The sequence below is a fragment of the Scyliorhinus torazame genome, chromosome 11, assembly GCF_047496885.1.
Source record: "Scyliorhinus torazame isolate Kashiwa2021f chromosome 11, sScyTor2.1, whole genome shotgun sequence".
Taxonomy (NCBI): domain Eukaryota; kingdom Metazoa; phylum Chordata; class Chondrichthyes; order Carcharhiniformes; family Scyliorhinidae; genus Scyliorhinus; species Scyliorhinus torazame.
In genome coordinates this window covers 239,794,444-239,806,562 of record NC_092717.1, presented here as the reverse complement: position 1 = coordinate 239,806,562, position 12,119 = coordinate 239,794,444, and the positions used below count along the sequence as shown (strand labels likewise).

The following is a 12,119-nucleotide window of genomic DNA, read 5'->3' as shown; positions in this document are numbered from 1 at the left end:
GTTTGATTTTACCTTCTCACCCTCCATCTGTATTTAAAATTCCACCATATTGTGATTGCTCCTTGTGAGAGGATCCCTAACTATGAGATCATAAATCAATCCTGTCTCATTACACAGGACCAGATCTAGGACCGCTTGTTCCCTCGTAGGTTCCCTCGTTGAACCCATATCTTCATGTAACAACCTGCCGCATCGCTTATCATTTATGTTTTTACTTCCCGTTTTATTCCTTTTAGTATTCACTGAGCTCCCCTCAGTCACTGTACCTTGTACTGTCGCCCTTTTTGATTTTTGACTATGGCTTCTCTGCCTTACACTTTCCCCCTTACTGCCTTTTGTTTCTGTCCCTGTTTTACAACCTTCCGACTTCCTGCATCGGTTCCCATCCCCCTGCCCCATTAGTTTAAACCCTCCCCAACAGCTCTAGCTGCCCCCCTAGGACATCAGTTCCAGTCCTGCTCAGGTACAGACCGTCTCGTTTGTACTGGTCCCATCTCCCACAGAACCGGTTCCAATGCCCCAGGAATTTGAATCCCTCCCTCTTGCACCATCTCTCGAGCCACACATTCATCCTATCTATCCTGACTATTCCTACTCTGACTAGCTCGTGGCACTGGTAGCAATCCTGAGATTACTACATTTGAGGTCCTACTTTTTATTTTAACTCCTAACTCCCTGAATTCAGCTTGTAGGACCTCATCCTGTTGTTTTACCTATATTATTGGTGCCTATGCGCACCACGACAGCTGGCTATTCACCCTCCTTCCCCCCCCCCCCCCCCCCCAGAATGTCCTACAGCTGCTCCGAGACATCCTTGACCCTTGCACCAGGGAGGCAACATACCATCCTGGAGTCTCGATTGCGTCCGCAGAACCGCCTGTCTATTCCCCTTACAATTGAGTCCCCTATCACTATAGCCCTGCCATTCTTCTTCCTGCCCTGCTGCGCAGCAGAGCCAGCCACGATGCCATGAACCTGGCTGCTGCTGCCTTCCCCTGCTGAGCCATCTCCCTCAACAGTATCCAAAGCGGTATATCTGTTTTGCAGGGAGATGACCGCAGGGGACACCTGCACTGCCTTCCTACTCTTTCTCTGTCTTTTGGTCACCCATTTTCTATCTCCCACAGTGACTTTCACCTGCGGTGTGACCAACTCGCTAAACGTGCTATCCTCGACATCCTCAGCATCGCGGATGCTCCAAAGTGAGTCCATCCGCAGCTTCAGAGCTGTCAAGCAGTCTAACAGGAGCTGCAACTGGACACACTTCTTGCACATGAAGGAGCCAGGGACAGTGGATGTGTCCCTGAGCTCCCACATCGCACACAAGGAGCATGACACGGGTCTGGGATCTCCTGCCATGTCTTAAACCTTAGGTTAACTTATACAGCTACAATTCCAAAAAACTAAAGAAAAAATAAATAAATAAATTAGACAATGAAAAGAAAAAACACTTACCAGTCACTTACCAGGGTTAAAAAGCACCTCCTCCCCACCCAGCTTCGAATTCCCAAATTCACTCTTTGTTGTGTCAAACTCTGGCTGTGTCTTCTCTGGCTCACTGGGAGAACTCATTGGGAGTGAGTTACAAGTTGCTCTTTTAAATTGGCCTGAGTTGACTTCCCCCCCCCCCCCCCACCTGCTTTTAGATCAAAGTAGACTATAGTGACTGACACTTAACTGCCAACCAGTTATGTGAATGGATGGGGCAGCCCTTGTTAACCTTCACTGCACAATTCTAGATTAATTAAAACTCCTGCAATTTAAAAAGGAACAGTCTTACCGATTGGATTCAATTCCCACCTAGCTTCAAATTCCCAAACTCACTCTTTGCTGTCTCACTCTGGCTGTATCTTCTCTGGCTCACTGGGCGAACTCTTGCGTGACATTGCTACTCTTGTTCTTCTTGTGATCGATGCCTCAGGTATTGTTCAAGTGAGCTGGGTGACTTTCTGAAGGAAAATCTGCAGATATATAATAATGCACCAGTTGTAGAAGTACAGAGTCCAATATCCATGCCACAAGGTACTGAAACCTCGACAACAAGTTACATTTGTGCTACAAAAGTGCTGGGCAATGACTAGTTCCAAGTAACGAGAGCCTACCCAACTCCACTTGTCCACTTGTTCAATGGCATTACCATCAACATTCCACAGGAATCAGAATGAATTGACCAGAAACTCCAGTTGCGGGCAGCACGGTGGCGCAGTGGGTAGCACTGCTGCCTCACGGCGCCGAGCTCCCAGGTTCGATCCCGGTACTGGGTCACTGTCCGTGGGGTTTGCACATTCTCCCCGTGTTTGCGTGGGTTTCGTCCCCACAATCCAACGATGTGCAGGCTAGGTGGAATGGCCACGCTAAATTGCCCCTTAATTGGAAAAAATGAATTGGGTACTCTAAATTTATATTAAAAAAAGACTCCAATTGCTCCTGTCACACAAACCTGTGGCTACTGAGGTAGGTCAGAAACTGGCCATGCTGAGGCACCTGCTGACTCTCCAAAGCTACGTAACAAGTCAGGCATGTGATGGAATGCTCTCCATTCGCCCCAATTGATCCAGCCACAACCAGAAACCCTTCAGCTTTTGTTACCTCTTGACTATTCTAATGCTCTCCTGTCTGGCCTGACACATTCCACACTCTAACTTGAGCTCATCCAAAACTTTGCTACCCGCAGTCTTAACTCACACCGAGTCCCATTCACTCATCAGCCTGTGCGCACTGGCCTACGTTAGTTCCTGTTCTGGAAACGCCTTTATTTTAAAATTCTTGCCTTTGTTTTCAAATCTCTCCATGGCCTTCCCCACCTTATCTCTGTAACTTTCTCCAGCCCCACAACCCTCCGAGATCTCTGTGCTTGTCCAATTCTGGCTTGCACCGTTAGTAGCCATGTCAGCAAGTGCCTACTCCCTAATACCTTCCCCCTTAAAACCTATTACCTTTTTAATCAAGGTTTTTTTAAAAACGCATTTTTTAACTCATCATACTTAACTCATACTTTATCTTCTCTAACCACAGGAAGTCATACTGGTTACCCAACCAAGCTGCTACCCCTGGTGGCCATGCCGACCGCCACTCCAGCAAAATTGGTCGCCGTGCAATCAGAGAGGCGAAGGCCAAGACATCGGCCTTCCTCCTCTCCATGAGCTCCGGCTTCTCTGAAACCCCAAATATCGCCACCAAAGGGTCCGGGTCCACTCCCTCCTCCACTATCCTGGCTAAGACTGCGAACACTCCCACCCAGAATCTTCCCAATGTATCACAACCCCAAAACATGTGCGCATGATTCGCTGGCCCCCGCCCACACCTCTCACACTCATCTGCTACTCCTCAAAGAACCCACTCATTCTCGCCCGAGTCATATGCACCCTGTGCACCACCTTAAACTGTATCAGGCTCATCCTTGCACAAGAGGAGGTCCCGTTTACCCTTTGCAGTGCCTCACTCCATACTCCCCAATTGATCTCCATTCCCAACTCCACTTCCCATTTCTCCTTGATCTTCACTACCCGCTCGCCTCCCTGCTCCCCCAACCACTTATATATATCCCCAATTCTTCCCTCCACTTCCACATCCGGAAGCAACAGTCGCTCCAGTAGGGTGTATCCCGGCAATCTAGGGAGCCAAGTCCAGACCTTTCGTGCAAAGTCCCTAACCTGTAGATACCTGAACACACTACCCCTCGGCAGCTCTACTCTCTCCCTTAGCTCCTCCAGACTGGTGAACACTTCCTCCAAATACAAATCCCTCACCTTGACCAGCCCCACTTCCCTCCACCTCCTGTATACACTATCCATCCCCCCCGGCTCAAACCCATGATTCTTGCACAGCGGTGTTAGCACCGACATTCCTTCCACCCTAAAATGCCTCCTCAGCTGATTCCATATCTTCACCGTGGACTGCACCACTGGGCTCCCTGAATACCTACTCGGAGCCATTGGCAATGCTGCCGACAAGATTCTTCCTCCATCCTAACCCACTCTACCCTCCTTCCCACAACCGCCGCACCTTGTCCACATTCGCCGTCCAGTAATAATGAAGCAAGTTTGGCAACACCAATGCCCCCCCCCCCCCCCCCCTGCTGCCTTTGCCTCTGTAGCAGGGTCCTCCCCACCCTCGGCACCTTCCCCGCCCATACAAAGTCAGAGATGATTGTGTCCATTTACCGGAAAAAAAGCCTTTGGTATAAAGATCGGGACATCCTGAAAGATAAACAAGAACCTCGACAGAATATTAATTTTCATCACTTGGACCCTCCCCGCCAAGGTTAAGTGCAGTGTATCCCACCTCTTAAGATCCTCCCTGGATTCCTCCACCAGCTTCGTTAAGTTCCACTTATGGAGCCCCGTCCATTCCCTCACTACCTGAATCCACAAGTACCTAAACCTATCCCTTGCTACCGTAAATGGCATCCCCCCCTAAATTAGCCCGCTGTAGCAGCTCATTCATCGGGAATACCTCGCTTTTCCCTACATTCAGCTTGTATCCCGAGAACCCTCCAAACCTCCCCAACAGGCCCATAATCCTTCCCATACTCTCCATTTAAACAAGGTTTTGGTCACATCCTAGTACCTGCTGTGTGGCCCACTGCCAAATTCTGTTTGATAACGTGTCTGCGAAGTAACTTGGAACAATTTACTATATTATTGCTGGTGATTGTTGTTGCCATGGCAACATTGTCACCACAGAAAAACGATTGGGTGGTCAATTCACACAAACATGCAACTTCCTATTGTATAAATGGACCCTTCATGGAGAAAGCGACAGGCTTTAATTTTTAATTTGAATGCCTGACATCAACTTCAAAGGAGACCGCAAAATTCCCGTAAGGTAGCTGTTCATTCGTAAATTGTTCTTTCATCTTGTCTCTTGAAATATGCACTTCCAGAAGAATTGTAGAAGAAAAATATATTTTCCCTGTAGCTCCTGTTCCATGTTTCACTGCTGTGTTGGAAGGACTTTGGTCTAGTAACCTACATGGATACTGCCTCTTAGGGCAGGATTTTCTGGACCTTCCTGCTGCGGGGTCTTCTGGTCCCATTGAAGGTGCAGACCCCCTCCCCGCAGCGGGTTCTGGGTGGTGGGATGCCATAGACATCAGGGGGACTGGAAGATTCCCCCGGCAGCCAATGGCGACTGCCTCCACCACCGAGGATCATCCCACCCTTAATAATAATCGCTTGGGCAGCATGGTGGCGCAGTGGATTAGCCCCGCAGCCTCACGGCGCCGAGGTCCCAGGTTCGATCCCGGCTCTGGGTCACTGTCTGTGTGGAGTTTGCACATTCTCCCCGTGTTTGCGTGGGTTTCGCCCCCACAACCCAAAGATGTGCAGGATAGGTGGATTGGCCACGCTAAATTGCCCCTTAATTGGAAAAAATAAATTGGGTACTCTTAAAATTTTTTTTTAAATAATAATAATCGCTTATTGTCACAAGTCGGCTTCAATTAAGTTACTGTGAAAATATCTTATTCACCACATTCCGGCACCTGTTCGGGGAGGCCGGTATGGGAATTGAACCCGTGCTGCTGGTCTTGTTCTGCATTACAAGCCAGCTGTCTTAGCCCACTGTGCTAAACCAGCCCCATTTTACTCTTTTCCTCTTCTTGGTGCTTTATCTATTGCAAGTCAAATATTAAACTGATTATTTGTGGCTTTCTTTTGCTTCTGTATAATTTATATTAAATTCAACGTTAGCTTTAATCAAAAACCTGTCCTTTGGGGTTGGGATCTTTCCCAGTGAGCAGGAACATGCAGGAGACAATCGCAAGTGTGACATATCGAGGTAGAACAGCAACAACACGAGTCTGATACCATTCAGGACAAAACAATCCACCTGGTCAGCGTTTGACCCACTAGAAAGACTTTCAATAAGATCCCACATGACAAACTAGTTGGAAAAGTAAAAGCTCGTGGGGATCCCATAGAAGGTAGATCCACAATTGTCTCAATGACATAAAAGCAAAGGATTGATGATCAGTGGGTGTTTATTGGGTAAAGGTGATTTTCAGTGGGGTTGCAGACAAAGAACAAAGAAAATTACAGCACAGGAACAGGCCCTTCCGCCCTCCCAGCCTGCGCCGATCCAGATCCTTTATCTAAACCTGTCTTCTATTTTCCAAGGATCTACTTCCCTCTGTTCCCCGCCCGTTCATATATCTGTCTAGATGCATCTTAAATGATGCTATCGTGCCCGCCTCTACCACCTCCGCTGGCAAAGCGTTCCAGGCACCCACCACCCTCTGCGTAAAAAACCTTCCACGCACATCTCCCTTAAACTTTCCCCCTCTCACCTTGAAATTGTGACCCCACTCTTGGAAAAAGCTTGTTGCTGTCCACCCTGTCCATACCACTCATAATTTTCTAGACCTCAATCAGGTCCCCCCTCAACCTCCGTCTTTCCAACGAAAACAATCCTAATCTACTCAACCTTTCTTCATAGCTAGCACCCTCTATCCCATGCAACATCCTGGTGAACCTCCCTCCATACCAGGCAACAACCTGGTGAATCTCCTCTCTAAAGCATCCACATCCTTCTGGTAATGTGGCGACCAGAACTGCACGCAGTATTCCAAATGTGGCCTAACCAAAGTCCTAGACAACTGTAACATGACCTGCCGACTCTTGTACTCAATACCCCGTCCGATGAAGGCAAGCATGCTGTATGCCTTCTTGACCACTCTATCGACCTGCGTTGCCACCTTCAGGGTACAATGGATCTGAACTCCCAGATCTCTCTGTACGTCAATTTTCCCCAGGACTCTTCCATTGACCGTATAGTCCACTCTTGAATTAGATCTTCCAAAATGCATCACCTCGCATTTACCTGGATTGAACTCCATCTGCCATTTCTCTGCCCAACTCTCCAATCTATCTATATTTTGCTGTACTCTCTGACTGTCCTCCTCGCTATCTGCAACGCCACCAACCTTAGTATCATCTGCAAACTTGCTAATCAGACCACCTATACCTTCGTCCAGATCATTTATGTATATCACAAACAGCAGTGGTCCGAGCACGGATCCCTGTGGAACACCACTAGTCACCTTTCTCCATTTTGAGACACTCCCTTCCACCACTACGCTCTGTCTCCTGTTGCTCAGCCAGTTCTTTATCCATCTAGCTAGTACACCCTGAACCCCAAACGACTTCACTTTTTCCACCAACCTGCCATGGGAAAATTTATCAAACGCCTTACTGAAGTCCATGTATATGACATCTACATCCCTTCCCTCATCAATTAACTCAGTCACTTCCTCAAAGAATTCTATTATGTTTGTAAGACATGACCTTCCCTGCACAAAACCATGCTGCCTATCACTGATAAGTCTATTTTCTTCCAAATGTGAATAGATCCTATCCCTCAGTATCTTCTCCAACAGTTTGACGACCACTGACGTCAAGCTCACAGGTCTATAATTCCCTGGATTGTCCCTGCTACCCTTCTTAAACAAAGAGACAACATTAGCAATTCTCCAGTCCTCCAGGACCTCACCCGTGCTCAAGGATGCTGCAAAGATATCTGTTAAGGCTAGCTATTTCGTCCCTCGCTTCCCTCAGTAACCTGGGATAGATCCCATCCGGACCTGGGGACTTGTCCACCTTAATGCCTTTTAGAATACCCAAAACTTCCCCCTTACTTATGCCGACTTGACCTAGAGTATTTAAACATCCATCCCTAGCCTCAACATCCGTCATGTCCCTCTCCTTGGTGAATACCGATGCAAAGTACTCATTAAGAATGTCACCCATTTCTTCTGACTCCACGCATAAATTCCCTCTTTTGTCTTTGAGTGGGCCAATCCTCTCTCTAGTTACCCTCTTGCTCCTTATATACAAATAAAAGGCTTTGGGATTTTCCTTAACCCTGTTAGCCAAAGATATTTCATGACCCCTTTTAGCCCTCTTTATTGCGCGTTTGAGATTTGTCTTACTTTCCCGATATTCCTCCAAAGCTTCATCAGTTTTAAGTCACCTAGATCTTATGTATACTTCCTTTTTCATCTTAGCTAGTCTCACAATTCCACCCGTCATCCATGGCTCCCTAATCTTGCCATTTCTATCCCTCATTTTCACAGGGACATGTCTGTCCTGCACTCTAATCAACCTTTCCTTAAAAGACTTCCACATTTCAAATGTGGATTTACCCTTAAACAGTTGCTTCCAATCCACATTCCCTAGCTCCTGCCGAATTTTGTTATACTTGGCCTTTTCCCAATTTAGCACTCTTCCTTTAGGACCACTCTCGTCTTTGTACATGAGTATTCTAAAACTTACGGAATTGTGATCGCTATTCCCAAAGTAATCACCGACTGAAACATCAACCACCTGGCCGAGATCATTCCCCAATACCAGGTCCAGTAAGGCCCCTTCCCGAGTTGGACTATTTACATACTGCTTTAAAAAACTCTCCTGTATGCTCCTTAAAAATTCTGCTCTATCTACGCCTCCAACAATACATGAGTCCCATTCAATGTTGGGGAGTTAAAATCTCCCATCACGACCACCCTATTGCTCCTACATTTTTCTATAATCTGTCTACATATTTGTACCTCTACTTCATGCTCGCTTTTGGGAGGCCTGTAGTAAAGTCCCAACAATGTTACTGCACCCTTCCTATTTCTTAGCTCTACCCATATTGCCTCAGTGCTCGAATCCTCCATCATGCCCTCCTTAATCACAGCTGTGATATCATCTCTGACCAGTAATGCAACTCCTCCACCCCTTTTACCTCCCTCTCTATCCCTCCTGAAGCATCTATACCCTGGGATATTTAGTTGCCAGTCTTGCCCTTCCCTCAACCAAGTCTCAGTAATACCAATAACATCATATTCCCAGGTACTAATCCAAGCCCTAAGTTCATCTGCCTTACCTGCTACACTTCTCGCATTGAAAGAAATGCACCTCAGACCACCTGTCCCTTTGCGTTCATCATCTCTTCCCTGTCTACTCTTCCCCTTAGTCACATTGAGTTTATTATCTAGTACCTTACTGGCTTTAGTTGCTGCCTCTTTACTGACCTCTAACTTCCTAATCTGGTTCCCATCCCCTTGCCACATTAGTTTAAAACCTCCCCAACAGTGTTAGCAAAAGCATCCCCTAGGACATTGGTTCCAGTCCTGCCCAGGTGTAGACCATCCGATTTGTAATGGTCCCACCGCCTCCAGAACCAGTTCCAATGCCCCAAAAATCTGAACCCCTCCCTCCTGCACCATCTCTCAAGCCACGTATTCATTCTGACTATTCTTGAATTTCTACTTTGACTGTCTCGTGGCCCTGGTAGCAATCCTGAGATTACTACCTTTAAGGTCCTACTTTTTAACTTCTCTCCTAACTCCCTAAATTCTGATTGTAGGACCTCATCCCGTTTTTTACCTATATCGTTGGTGCCTATATGCATCACGACAACTGGCTGTTTACCCTCCCCCTTCAGTATGTCCTGCAGCCGATCTGAGACATCCCTGACCCGTGCACCCGGGAGGTAACATACCATTCGGGAGTCTCGTTTTCAACCACAGAAACGCCTGTCTACTCCCCTTACGATTGAATCCCCTATGACTATCGCCCTGCCAGTCTTTTTCCCGCCCTTCTGTGCAGCAGAACCAGCCACGGTGCCATGAGCCTGGCTACTACTGCCTTCCCCTGGTGAGGCATCTCCCCCAACAGTATCCAAAACGGTATACCTGTTTTGGAGGGAGATGACCGCAGGAGACACCTGCACTGCCTTCCTGCTCTTTGTCTGCCTTTTGGTCACCCATTCCCTGTATCCCTCACCAATCCTAATCTGTGGTGTGACCAACTCACTGAACGTGCTATCCACGACCTCCTCAGCATCGCGGATGCTCCAAAGTGAGTCCATCCGCAGCTCCAGAGCCGTCATGCGGTCTAACAGGAGCTGCAGCTGGACACACTTCCCGCACATGAAGGAGTCAGGGGCATCGGCCTCGTCCCTGAACTCCCACATTGAGCACGAGGAGCATAACACGGGTCTGGGATCTCCTGCCATTTTTATACTTTACCTTAACTGATTACAAATATAATATCAAATAATGACTAAGTGAAAGGAATAAATATTTTACTTACCAATCACAATACTTACCAACACACGAAGAGTTAAATTTCTCCCAGCTACTGCTAATTGGAGTACTTTCCTTACCAGCCAATCAGGTCACTGCTTTGCTGTGATGTCACTCTTCAAGGTAAGTTTTTAAAGTGGTAAACTGTCGGGAACAGACCCCTGGCCACTGCTCCTGCCGAAAATCTGAAGGCCGCTTCTCCGGCAGCTAAGCCCCCGCCGCTCTCCTCGCACTCTTTTATCCTGTGTCCCCGCCGCTCTCCTCGCGCTCTTTTATCCTGTGTCCCTGCCGCTCTCCTCGCGCTCTTTTATCCTGTATCCCCGCCGCTCTCCTCGCGCTCTTTCACTGAGTCTCCGCCGCTCTCCTTGCGCTCTTTTATCCTGTGTCCCCACTGCTCTCCTCGCGCTCTTTTATCCTGTGTCCCCGCCGCTCTCCTCGTGCTCTTTCTCGGAGTCTCCGCCGCTCTCCTCCCGCTCTTTTATCCTGTGTCCCCGCCGCTCTCCTCGCGCTCTTTCACTGCAGGTTGTGACATCACGGTTCAACTTCTTTCTACTTCTACCTGCCCTCGAGTCTCCCTCCCATAGGGCCTTTGTTTTGCAGTATATGTGAATGCTTTAGACTGAACTGTGTGGAGTATGATTAAGAAGTTTGCAGGTGTTACAATAGTTTACTGTGGATTTTAGAAAGCAAGTTCTAGACTGCAGGATGGTATCAGTGGATTGGGCAAGTGGACAGAAAAGTAACTTATGGAATTCAATCCAGAGAAGTGTGAGCTAATGCACTTGGGGAGGGAAAACAAGGCATGGGAATACACAATAAATGGTCAGATACTGTGGAGGAAAAGTGGGATCTTGGAATGTATGTTCACAAATCCCTTAAGGTTGCTGGATAGGTCAGGTTGTGAAGGAGGTATACAAGATACTTTCCTTTATTAACTGAGGCCAGAGTACTCTGTACAGTTCTGGTTCCCACATTACCATGTGCTCACATTAGAGAAGGGACAGAGAAGATTTATGAGCCAGGATATGAGAATTTTAGTTACAAGGAAATATTTGATAGACTTGCTCAGGATCAGTGAGTTTTGCGCATGAACAGTGGGAAGAGAACATATCCTGAGTGAGACACAGCCAGAGTGAGTGTGGGTATCAGGAATTTGGCGCACAGTAGGAATTCAGTGCAGCAGGGAATGTGGTGCTCCTTTTGCTTTCTAACTTTTTGACACTCCAGAGAGTGGGCTCGCAGTAGAGGCTAAGGGAGAGAGCTGATTGGTAAGTAGTGGGTAAGACCATAAGATATAGAAACAGAATTAGGCCATTCAGCCCACCGAGTCTGATCCACCATTCCATCATGGGTCCCAGGTTTAATTCCCAGCTTGGGCACTGTCTGTGCGGAATCTGCACGTTCTCCCTGTGTCTGCGTGGGTTTCCTCCGGGTGCTCCGGTTTCCTCCCACAAGTCCCGAAAGACGTGTTGTTAGGTGAATTGCTTATTCTGAATTCTCCCTCAGTGTACCCGAACAGGCGCCGGAATGTGGCGACTAGGGGCTTTTACCAGTAACTTCATTGCAGCATTAATGTGAGCCTACTTGTGACAATAAAGATTATTATATATGTTTCTGATCCCCATTTTCCTGCATTATTCCCGTAATCTAACCCAATTCTCTTTTTCCAATTAAGGGGCAATTGAGTGTGACCTTCCCTGCACATCTTTGGGTTGTGGGGGTGAGACCCACGCAGACACGAGGAGAATGTGTAAACTCCACACGGACTGTGACCGGGGCCGGGATCGAACCCAAGTCCTCGGTGCCGTGAGGCAGCAGTGCTAACCACTGCACCACCGTGCCGCCCCAATCGCTTATAGTTTGTAATGTCTTTTGTGGTTTATGGTTTGTACGGTCTATATTCTGTAGTAACGTAGACTGTCTAGGTAGGAAGGACCCTAAAGTAATTATCTGATATTAAGAATCTTCCTAAGGTTTAATTTATAGGGTCAAGTCATGGCTCGAAAGCTCAAAGCCGTAGTTTGCTCTTCATGCTCTATGCGGGAAG

General features: G+C 47.6%; 2 long non-coding RNA genes across 2 annotated transcripts in view; both read left to right on the top strand.

Annotated features, from left to right (window-relative positions):
- Positions 1 to 12,119, top strand: part of LOC140385877 (uncharacterized) — a 154,555-nt gene that overhangs the window by 11,612 nt on the left and 130,824 nt on the right. The window lies entirely within an intron of this gene.
- Positions 4,264 to 12,119, top strand: part of LOC140385876 (uncharacterized) — a 49,662-nt gene continuing 41,806 nt past the window's right edge. Inside the window, exon 1 of the long non-coding RNA XR_011933488.1 lies at positions 4,264 to 4,827. This is a non-coding gene — a long non-coding RNA (uncharacterized lncRNA). The remainder of the gene's footprint in view (positions 4,828 to 12,119) is intronic.